Raw genomic sequence first — 12687 nt, 5'->3', positions numbered from 1 at the left:
AATATTATTCAACTCCTCAATTAATGAGAGAAATAGTAAAATCCTAAAGGTTTTTTCAACGGACATTTGTAGAGCTGAGTATTGACAATTAAATGAAAGGATGCTTATTTTATTGTCAGATTACTAGTTCATCTCTGAAAGTAATATAGTTGAAGGCATTTTCTTCTTTTTGTCTTAGAAAAAATGAAACAACAACAACAACAACAAATCTGGCTTCATAAAACCTACATCCTGATACCCAATTAGCTCCAGGAGAAAGCCAGCCTCCCAGGAGTGCAGACAAGCCTCTGCGCGCAGGTAAGACCACCACTGCTGCTCAGAGGGACCCTCCCAGAACCCTCAGGACAAAGGGACCAAGGAGCAACCTGGGACAGTAACCTACTGATTTCTCTCTGCACCCCAGAGCTGACCCTGTGCTCTCCATACCCAAATTCTTCTCTGAGAGAACTAGTCTACCAGGAGTAATGAAACACAGGATTGCAGGAGGGACAAGCCACAGTCGGAGACAACATGACCCGCTAACAGCAGAGATAGCCAGATGGCAAGAGGCAAGGGCAAAAACATAAGTAAATGAAATCAAGGCTACTTGGCATCATCAGAACCCACTTCTCCAACCACAGCAAGTCCTGGATACGCCAACACACCAGAAAAGCAAAACTCTGATTTAAAACCATATCCTATGATGATGATAGAGGACTTTAAGAAGGACATCAATAACTCCCTTAAAGAAATACAGGAAATTACAGGTAAGCAGGTAGAAAACCTTAAGGAGGAAACACAAAAATTCCTAAAGATTACAAGAAAACACAACCAAACAGGTGACGTCATTGAATAAAACCATTCAGGATCTAAAAATTGAAATAGAAAGTGAGAAGTAATCAAAAAGGGAGACAACTCTGGACATAGAAAAGCATAGGTACAGAAGATACCATAGGAAACATTGACACAGCAGTCAATAAAATGCAAAATGCAAAAATTTCCTAACCCAAAACATCCAGCAAATCCAGGACACAATGAGAAGACCAAACCTAAGGATAATAAATATAGAAGAGAGTAAAGATTCCCAACTTAAAGGGCCAGTAAATATCTTCAACAAAATTATAGAAGAAAAAAACATCCCTAACCTAAAGAAAGAGATGCATATAAGATGTATACAAGAAACCTACAGAATTCCAAATAGATTGTACCAGAAAAGAAATTCCTCCTGTCACATAATATTAAAAACACCAAATGCATAAAATAAAGGATATTAAAAGCAGTAGAGAAAAATGTCAAGTAACACATAAAGGTTGACCTATCAGAATAACACCAGACATCTCACCAGAGACAAGGAAAGCTAGAAGATCCTGGGCAGATCTCATACAGACCTTCAGAGAATACAAATGCCAGCCCAGACTACTATACCCAGCAGAACTCTCAATTACAATAGATGGAGAAACAAATATATTCCATGACAAAATCAAATTTATACAATATCTTTCCACAAATCCAGCCCTACAAATGGTAATAGATGAACTACACCCAAGAAAAAAAACAAGAAAGTAATTTTCTTTCAACAAACCCAAAAGAAGATAGCCACACAAACATAAAAATAACATCAAAATTAACAGGAAGCAAATGGTGCCAAGAAACAAGCTGTAGTAACCATTCTAATACCAAATAAAATTGACTTTCAACCTAAAGTTAATTAAAAGAGGTAGGAAGGACACTTCATACTCATCAAACTTAAAATCTACCAAAATGAACTCTCAATTCTGAACATATATGCTCCAAAAGCAAGGGCATCCACATCTATGAAAGAAACTTTACTAAAGCTCAAAACACACAATGCACCTCACACAATAATATTAGGAAACTTCAGCACCTCACTCTCAGCAATGGACAGATCATGGAAACAGAAACTAAACAGAGATGCAGTGAAACTAACAGAAGTTACGAACCAAATGGATTTAACAGGTATCTATATAACATTTCATCCTAAAACAAAAGGGTATACTTTCTTCTCAGCACTTCCTGATACCTTCTCCAAAACTGACCATATAATAGGTCACAAAACAGTCCTCAACAGATATAAGAAGATTGAAATAATCCTATATATCCTATCAGATCACAACAGACTCAGACTGATCTTCAATAACAACATACATCATAGAAAGCTCACATGCATGTGGACACTGAAGAACACCCTATTCAACGATAACTTTGTCAGGGAAGAAATAAAGAACAAAATTAAGACTTAAGAATTTAATGAAAATGAAGGCATAACGTACCCAGACTTATGAAACAATGAAAGCAGTCCTACGAGGAAAACTCATAGCTCTGAGTGTCTCCAAAAAGAAACTAGAAAGAGCATACACTAGCAGCTTGACAGCACACCTAAAAGCTCTAGAACAAAAGGAAGTAAATATACCCAGAGGAATAGACAGCAGGAAATAATCAAACTCAGGACTGAAATCTACTAAGTTGAAACAAAAAGTACTATTCAAAGAATCAACCAAACCAGGAGTTGATTCTTTGAGAAAAATCAACAAAACCGATAAACCCTTAGTCAGAAGAGCCAGAGGGCACAGAGACAGTATCCTAATTAACAAAAGCAGAAACGAAAAGGGAGACATGACAACAGAAACTGAGGAAATCCAAAAAATCATCAGATCCCAATACAAAAGCCTTTACTCAACAAAACTGGAAAACCTGGATTAAATGAAACATTTTCCTGAGAGATACCAAGTATCAAAGTTAAATCAGCATCAGATTAATGATCTAAACAGTCCCATCACCCCTAAAGAAATAGAAGCAGCCATTAAAAGTCTCTCAAACAAAAAAAGCAAAGGACCAGATGGGTATAGTGCAGAATTCTATCAGACCTTCAAAGAAGACCTAATTACAATTCTCCTCAAACTATTCCACAAAATTGAAACAGAAGGTATTCTATCCAATTCGTTTTATGAAGCCACAATTACTCTGATACCTAAACCACACAAAGACCCAACAAAGAACAAGAATTTCAGGCCAATTTCCCTTATGAATATAGATGCAAAAATACTCAATAAAATTCTCACAAACTAAATCCAAGAACACATCAAAATGATCATCCATCATGATCAAGTAGGCTTCATAACAGGAATGCAGAGATGGTTCAATATATGGAAATCCATCAACGTAATCCACTATATAAACAAACTCAAAGAAAAGAAGCATATTGTCATCTGTTTAGATGCTGAGAAAGCATTTGACAAAATCCAACACCCCTTAATGTTAATAGTCTTGGATAGATCAGGACTGCAAGGCCCTTACCTAAACATAGTAAAAGCAATACATAGCAAACCAGTAGCCAACATCAAACTATATGGAGAGAAAGTTGAAGCAATCCCACTAATCAGGGCCTAGATAAGGCTGCCCACTCTCTCCCTAAATATTCAGTATAGTACTTGAAGTCCTAGCCAGAGCAATTAGAAAACAAAAGGAGATTAAAGGGATAAAAATTGGAAAGGAAGAAGTAAAAAATATCACTATTTGCAGATGATAAGATTGTATACTTAAGTGACCCCCAAAATTCCAACAGAGAACTCCTAAACCTGAGAAGCAACTTTAGTAAAGTAGTTGAATATAAAATTAACTCAAACAAATTAGTGGCCTTCCTCTACACAAAGGATAAACAGGAGGAGAAAGAAATTACGGAAACAACACCTGGACAATAGTTACAGAAAATATAAAATACCTTGGCAAGTGAAAGATCTGTATGATAAGAACTTCAAGTCTGTGAAGAAAGAAATCAAAGAAGATCTCAGAAGATGGAAAGATCTCCCATGCTCATAGACTTGCAGGATTAATGTAGTAAAAATGGCCATCTTGCTGAAAGCAATCTACAGATTCAATGTAATACCCATCAAAATTCCAACTCAATTCTTCACAGAGTTAGAAAGAGCNATTTGAAAATTCATCTGGAATAACAAAAAACTTAGGACAGCAAAAACTATTCTCAACAATAAAAAGAGCTTCTAGGGGTATCACTGTCCCTGACCTCAAACTGTACTACAGAGCAACAGTGTTAAAAAAATGAACGGTATTGGTGCAGTGACAGGCAGGTAGGTCAGTGGAATAGAAATGAACCCACACACAAAGGAGCTAAAACCATCCAGTAGAAAAAAAGACAGCATTTTCAACAAATGGTGCTGGCACAAGAGGTGGTTAGCATGTAGAAGAATGCAAATTGATCCATTCTTAACTCCTTGGACAAATCTCATGTTCAAGTGGATCAAGGACCTCCACATAAAATCAGATAACTGAAACCTATAGAGGAGAATGTGGGGAAGAGCCTTGAACATTTGGGAACAGGGGAAAAATTCCTAAACATAACACCATTGGCTCGTGCTGTAAGGTCAAGAATCAACAAATAGGACATCACAAAATTGCAAAGCTTCTGTAAGGCAAAGGATACTGTCAATAACATAAAAAAGCAATGAACAGATTGGGAAAAGATCTTTACCAATTCTAAATCTGATAGCGGGCTAATATCCAATATATAGAAAGAACTCAAGAAGTTAGACTCCAGAGCACCAGATAGCCCTAATAAAAATGTGGTACAGAGCTAAACAAGGAATTCTCAACAGAGGAATACAGAATGGATAATGTTCAACACCCTTAGTCATCAGGAAAATGAAAATCAAAACTACCCTGAAATTTCACCTTATACCAATCAGAATGGCTATGAACAAAAACTCAGGTGAGAGCAAATACTGGCAAGGATGTGGAGAAATAGGAACATTCTCCATTGCTGGAGGGATTGCAAGCTGATACAACCTCTCTAAAAATTGGCTTGGCACTTCCTCAGAAAATTGGACATAGTACTACCTGAGGACCCAGCTATACCACTCCTGGGCATATATCCAGAAGATATTCTAACATGTAATAAGGACACATGCTCCACTATGTTCATAACAGCAAGGTTTATAATAGTCAGAAGCTAGAAAGAACCCAGATGTCCCTCAACAGAGGAATAGATATAGAAAATGTGGTGCATTTACACAATGGAATACTACTCAGCTATTAAAAACAATGACTTCATGAAATTCACATGCAAATGGATGGAACTTGAAAATATCATCCTGAGTGAGGTAACTCAATCAGAAAACAACACACATGATATGCACTCACTGATAAATGGATATTAGCCCAAAAGTTCAGAATACCCAAGATTCAATTTGCAGACCATAGAAGCCTAAGGAGGAAGACCAAAATGTGGATGCTTCAGTGCTTCTTAGAAGGGTAAACTAAATACAGGAGGAAATACGGAGACCAAGTGAGGAGCAGAGACTGAAGGAAATGTTACCCAGAGAGTTCCCCACCTGGGGATCTATCCCATATACAGCTACAAAACTTTGATGCTATTGTGGATGCTGGGAAGTGCTTGCTGATGGAAGCATGATATGGCTGTCTCCTGAGAGGCTCTTCCAGAGACTGACAAATACAGAGGAGGATGCTCAAATCCAGCAATTGGATTGAGGGCAGGAGTCCCTGACGGAGGAGTTGGAGAAGGGACTGAAGGAGCTGAGGGGGTTTGCAGCCCCATTGAGGGAGCAAAAGTGTTCACAAGCCAGACCCATCAGTGCTCCAGGGAACTGCACCACCAACCAAAGAATACATATGGAGGGACACATGGCGCTGGACACATATGTGGTAGAGGATGGCCTTGTTGGACATCTCTGGGTGGAGAAGCTCTTGGGCCTGAGGGTGTTTGATTCCCTAATACAGGAGAATGCCTGCTTGGGAAGACAGGAGTGTGAGTGTGTGTGTATGTGTGTGTGTGTGTCTGTGTGTGTGTGTGTGTGTGTGTGTGTGTGTGAGTGTGTATGTGTGTAGGGAGCACCTTTATAGAGGCAGGGGGAGGGGGAATGGTAGAGGGTTTCCAAACATGAGACCCTGTAAGGGGAGAACATTTGAAATGTAAATAAAGAAAATATCCAAAACAAAATAAAACAAAACAAAAAGACCCTGTTTCCTAAGTTTGTAGCAAAATCAAGCTAATTTAGAAAGTTAGGTGATTCTTTGTCCTCTTTATTTACACGACTGGACAACTCTTTATAATCGGCAGAGAAATCCCAAATTCGTCATTTAATCATCTGTTAAGTCTTCTTTATTTGTTTTTGCATTTTCCTCTAACAACATATTTTATGAAAATGCAATTCTTTTAAAATATTTTATTTTTTCTTGAGAAAATATCTTGTTGTGTATCTATGACTCATTTAAAAGTCAAGGCAACCAAGGCGATTCTTTTGCTTAGTACAAGCCTCTAGTAACTTTCTCCTTTAACAATAAAAATTTAGACTAAATATCATTCTTAGTGAGGTATCCCAGACCCAAAAGGACATGCATCGTATGTATTCACTTTAATGTCAGTATTGGCCGTAAAGTACAGGATACCCATGTTACAATAGACAGGCCCAAAGAAGTTAAATAACATGGACTGCCCAAGCAAGGATGCATGACTCTCACTCAGAGGGAAAATGAAGTTGTCATCTGAGGTAAATGGAGGGAAGGAACTGGGTGGGAAAGAGAATGGAGAGGGGGATGGGCAAGGGGCAGGTCAGGTATAGGGAGACGTGGGGAGAGATGTTTGGGAAAGTGAAAAGAAATTGGTGTAGACTGGGACATCTATGTTGGACCAGAGGCTTGGGATCGGGGAGGTTCTAGGAAGTCTATGAGGGGGACTCTAGCTGAGACTCCTAGCAGTGCAGGATATGAAGTCTGAAGTAGCCACCTCCTGTAGCCACTTCCTGTGAAGGGATAAGGACATTAACTCATCCACAAAAATCTTGGACCCAAAATCTTTCCTGCTTATAAAAAGTGCAGGGACAAAGATGGACCAGAGAACCAATCTATGATACTATTAACGATACTCAGATATGGTTCCAGAGAAAATCCTAGCATAATTGTCCTCTGAGAGACTTCACCCAGCAGCTGACCAAAACATGCAGAGACCCACAGCCAAACATTAGACAGAGCTTGGGAAGTCTTGTAGAAGAATTAGGGGAATGATGGAGGAACCAGGTGGGAATAGAGACTGTAGAAGAAGACCAACAAAGTCAACTAACCTGGACCCTTGGGAGTTCCCAGAGGCTGAACCACCAACCAAAGAGTACACAAGGGCTGGGCCTAGGCCTCTTCACATATGTAGCAGATGTGCAGCTTGGTTTTCATGTGGCTCCCCAACAACTGGAGTGGGGCTAACTTGATTCTGCTGCCTATCTGTGGATCCTGTTCCCCTAACTGGGCTGCCTTGTTTGGCCTTAGTGGGAGAGGATGTGCATAGTCCTGCAGTGACTTGAGGTGCCAGGGTGGGTCAGTACCCAGGGGGACCTCCTTTTTCTTAAAGGTAAATGAGGAGGGGCTATGAGGAGAAGTCTCAGGAGAAATGGGGGGAGGGGTGCTGTGATTGGTATGTAAAGTAAATAAATAAGTAAATTAATGGAGAAAAAGAAAAGATTTGAATAAAAATTTTGCAGGGAGGGGAAGATTTATGGAATATTGGCCCTTGGTGAGATAACTACTTTTGATCTAAAAGGAAAAAAAGGAAAAAACATAAGAAAGCCTCACGTTAGACCCATGAAAAGAGAATGGTAAGCAAGGTAATTTAATATAGATCCCATCAATGTTAAAAGGCCATGCCCTGAGTTTCTTATTACTGAAAATATTCAGAGGCAGTCAGCTAAGGAACTGTTCAGAATGTAGTATTGGTAAGAAAGAACATTGCCTTTAATGATTTTTCATTTTGTATATAATTTTTTTCCTTGTTAGTTTGACACTGGAGCTACATTGAGTTCAATAAGGAAATGCGTGAGGAACAGTTTTTCATCAGGTCCTTATGTAACCTGGGTTGTATAGTCACAAATGACCAAATTCTGAACTCAAGCAAGCTCAGCCCAGTCTGGTTATATGACCCTGGGCAAACCAATAAATTCCCTTATATCTCTACTTTGTGAACTCAAATAAATAAGAATGGTGCTGGCGAGGATGTGGAGGAAGAGGAACACTCCTCCACTGCTGGTGGGATTACAAGCTGGTACAACCACTCTGGAAATCGGTTTGGCGGTTCCTCAGAAAATTNGACATAGTACTACCATAGGATCCAGCAATACCACTCCTGGGTATATACCCACAAGATGTTCCAACTGGTACTAAGAACACATGCTCTACTATGTTCACAGCAGTCTTATTTATAATAGCCAGAAGCTGGAAAGAACCCAAATGTCACTCTACAGAGGAATGGATACAGAAAATGTGGTACATTTACACAATGGAGTACTACTTATCTATTAATAACAATGAATTTATGAAATTCTTAGACAAATGGATGGATCTGGAAGATATTATCCAGAGTGAGGTAACCCAATCACAAAAGAACACACATGATATGCACTCACTGATAAGTGGATATTATCCCAGAAGTTTGGAATACACAAGATACAATTCACAAAACACATGAAACTTGAGAAGAAAGCCAAAGTGTGGATACTTTGGTCCTTCTTAGCAGGGGGAACAAATTACCCATGACAGGAGTTACAAAGACAAAGTGTAGAACAGAGACTGAAGGAACGACCATCCAGAGACTGCCCCACCTTGGGATCCATCCCATAAACAACCACCAAACCCAGACACTATTGCAGATGCCAACAAGAGCCTGCTGACAGGAGCCTGATATAGCTGTCTCCTGAGAGGCTCTGCCAGTGCCTGGCAAATACAGAAGTGGATGCCTACAACCAATCATTGGACTGAGCACAGGGTCCACAATGAATGAGTCAGAGAAAGGAGCTGAAGGGGTTTTTAGCCCCATAGAAGGAACGACTAACCAGTATCTCCAGAGCTCCCTGGGACTAAACCACCAACCAAAGAAAACACATGGTGGAACTTGTGACTCTAGCTGTATATATAGCAGAGAATGGCCTAGGTGGTCATCAATGGGAGGAGAGGCCCTTGGTCCTGTGAAAGGCATATGCCCGTATAGGGGACTGCCAGGAGGGAGTAGGTAGATTGGTGAGCAGGGGTGGGGGAGTGGATAGGGAATTTTCAGAAGGGAAACAAGGAAAGGGGATAATGCTTGAAATGTAAATGAAGAAAATATTTAATAAAAAAGATAAAAAAGAAAAGAATGGTGACTGGCTTTGCTTTTAGGTTAGGAAAAGCACAGAAAAACAAAAGATACAGAAAATCACAAAATCTTAGAAGAAGCCAAGATATAAAGAATAAGACATTCTAGATTAAGCTAAGTGAAAAAGATAATGAGAGTATGTAACAACCAAGGTTGGGACATTGGACACTCTCCCAGAACAACAAACTTTGATGAGTTAGGTCTTTGGATTTGTTTTGGCTTTTGGTACTGTCTCTAAGCTGAGTTTTATGGTCTGAATGGCTTTTTTTTTTTTTTTTCTTTTTTTTCTTTTTTTTTTTTGTCATGGGGTTAGGTGTGCAAAGATCTTGGGGCCTGCTATTATCTGGGGCCCTGTTACATTCTCCACTGGTTTTAATAAATAATTCAAACTGAGGTCTTATCCTGCTCTACAGAAGTGGAAGTTGGTCCTAAGGACCATTAATTTTACTGAACTTATACACCACTAGTCATATAGTTTACGGTGCAGAAGCCTACCTTTGATCCAATCAAAATGAGAATTAAGGGTTCAATAAGTATTGATAGCAGAGTAGGTATCCAAGGGAACTAAGAGAGCAGAGACAGGTATCAGTTAACTGCTTTATGCATTTGTCTCTTTTTCTCTCTCTTTTTTTCTAACCATGGCAAGATTTTTTTTTTAAAAATTTCTGATCAATTAGCATAGAAATAACAAGTTTTCCCCAAAGCTAGACATAATTTCATTGATCCTATGAGATCCTATAAGACTCTTCATTTTGTAGTATCATTTCTGCAAGGTCCTGGTCAACCTTGCTATTTAGTTTGTAAAGAATCAGAAGAGGCATAGTTTTTCAAGCCCTTAGGTACAAGCCCTTAGGGCATATGTCCACCGAGTATTCTCAGGTGCTTGGTAATACTGATGTTATATAGATGAATTAACTCATAAGGCAGGATAGCAGCCAGCGTAATAAGGGGAGAGTGCCTAGGTTAAAGTTTTAGATATCAGACAAACCTTAGCCTCTTGTAAGTTCCCCAATGTTAATTTGGGCTTCTCACAGTGAGTTTTGTTAGTAAATGGGATGGCAGTTTGGATAGTTCTTACACCTATATAGTATAGGGGCCAAGTATCTAAGCTTAACCAGCAAAAATCTTGGCTGATTTTTGGCTGCGAAAGAGTAACTCTATCCTTAAGGTTCCTTCCTGTGGCAGAGTCTGCTTCCCTGGGGTTTTGCTGTTTTCCAAAGGCCAGAATCTCTTCAAAGGAAAATTTCAGGAGGCTTCAGTATTACAACCCCAATTTTTGCAATAGAAACACTTTTTTTTTTTTTTTTTTTTTCCGGCAAGAAGGAGGCCCAGCAGTAGGGCATGCATAGAATTATAAACTCTATATTCCTATTTCAGAAAGGAAATCCTATATCTTCCCCTTTCTCCATACAACCAGACACTTAAAATGGGCATCAACAAGTAGAGATCAAGTTGGAATATGGATCACTTGTCTGTAGTCACCCTAACCATTAGGCTTCTCTTTACCTGACTTCCTCAGTTTGCAGTTCAGGCCTGATGTCTGTGGAGGTTGGAACATGACCCTATATTTATACCCACAGTGCAAAATTCAAGACTCCGGAGGAGTTAGAGGGACAGGGAATGCAAGGGCTTGAGGCCCAGGGAAACATTAATTTAATGGGTGCATAGTTCAAAGGCAGTCTATTTTGTAAAAGCATCTGTGGATTCCACTTTCTCGACCTGAGTGTGGTGGATCCATAGTGTAATTCCAGCTACCTTTACTGCTGCAGGAGTAGAGAAAGAACTTTTCCAGGTTGCTTCCAGCACCCCTTTTGCTACTTGCTTGAACTAGACATGATCACTGGACTCGAAGGGAAGTTGGTAATAGACTCAGAGGTCAGCTAGATCTCTTGGATAGTTCCGTGAATAGCCTGTAGGACCTGTATTGACTTTAGAAAGGAATGGCTAGAGAGTTCTGCTAAACTGTTGGTCTCTGAGCCTGAGAAGAAGCGAGGGAGGTTTTCCAAAATTAATCTCATAGTGGGGTAAATCTCTCTCTATGGGGTTAGTGGGGTAAAAGCATAGCAAAGGAAGGAGGTTTATCCATCCTTTGGTAGACTCTAATCAGAGTTTTGTTAGAGTTTCTTTTAATGTCCTGTTTATTCTTTTACCTGGTCAAAACTCTGAGGTCTATATGCACAATGAAGTTTTCAATCTTTGTCTAAAGCTTTAGCTATTAATTGAAAGATTTTTTTGCTGTGAAAGCCAGAACACCAGGGATCCAGTTCCTAGAGGAGTTTTTTTTCACCTACTCTTTGAGCAGTTTCAGTCCACTTTGGGGATGGTTTTAACCAACTAGAAACAGTATCTATAAAAACTACCAAGTACTTTTATCCCCCTCCAACTATCCAGGTCTTGTTTGAAGCCAGTTTTTCCCAGAATGCCCCATGGTATTGGTCTCTTACTTGGCCATGGATAGGTTGGTTGACTTACTTCTGTCAATAGGACGCTGAAGGATGTATTTTAGGTCCAAAAGAATGAACCCTTGTTTGTATGGAAGAATCAGACTCATGAGAATCAGAGGTCTAAGGTTCTTTTATAAGCAGAAGAGGCATATTCCAAGGTGATTGGCAGGACACCAGCATGCCTGTCTTTTCAAGCTGGGCAATATGGACTACAATTTCCCATTTTGCTTCCAGAGTTGTGGTGCCTTTGGCCCCAATCAACCAATGCTCACCTGATATCTCAGGATGTGGAGGTCTCAGGAACTCAGGAGTCTTAAGCTGTAGAGCATTTGATGGGTATAAAAGACCCATGAGACTGTGGACAACCTGTTTATTGAAATTGAGGGGGACTAGATTATGTAGTGTGAGTTCCAGGGGTGGGTAAGGGAAGGGAGGAAGTATTACAGTGAAGGGAGGGAACTTCAAAGCATATCAGCTAGATTAGCAGACTGTGGCTCACATGATTTCTGAGAAGCCAGTTCTCTGACAGGGAAAAGAAGTTTAACTGCATTTATTATGATGTGGCCTCTGTCTCTATGTAGCTGAGTTGACCCATGCCTTGTTTGAGTAGAGAGTGGCTCCCCTCTTGCCATGCTCTCTGAGAGCTGTCTGTGGTAAAGGCAGTGCTCTATGTCCATTATCTGACTTGGGAAACCACATAGGGTCAGTATTGTTTAATTTGTAGCTTAATTGGTTAGTTGAGCAATTATAGGCATTTGGGGTTGAGCAAGTCCTGACATGTTGGTTTCTGTTCATATTTCTGGACTCTTTGTTGTCAATCTAAGAGATAATCCACTGTATCTTTTGATTGAAGGCAGAACTTTCAGCTAGGAAGTATTCTTCTGATAGATAGTGATGTGTTAGAATAGCGGCTTGAGTCTGAACACAGCAACCCAGGCCAAAACAGTTCCACATGTAAGAGGTTTATTTGGAGAGAGAGTGGAAAGGAAGGTAGCAGTGGAAAGAAAAGGGGAAGAGACAGAGAGAGACAGAGAGAGAGACAGAGAGAGACAGAGAGACAGAGAGAGACACACAGAGAAAGAGAGAGACAGAGAGAGA

Source organism: Mus pahari, chromosome 4 (assembly GCF_900095145.1).
Source record: "Mus pahari chromosome 4, PAHARI_EIJ_v1.1, whole genome shotgun sequence".
Classification (NCBI taxonomy): domain Eukaryota; kingdom Metazoa; phylum Chordata; class Mammalia; order Rodentia; family Muridae; genus Mus; species Mus pahari.
Note: the sequence above shows the minus strand (reverse complement) of the source record.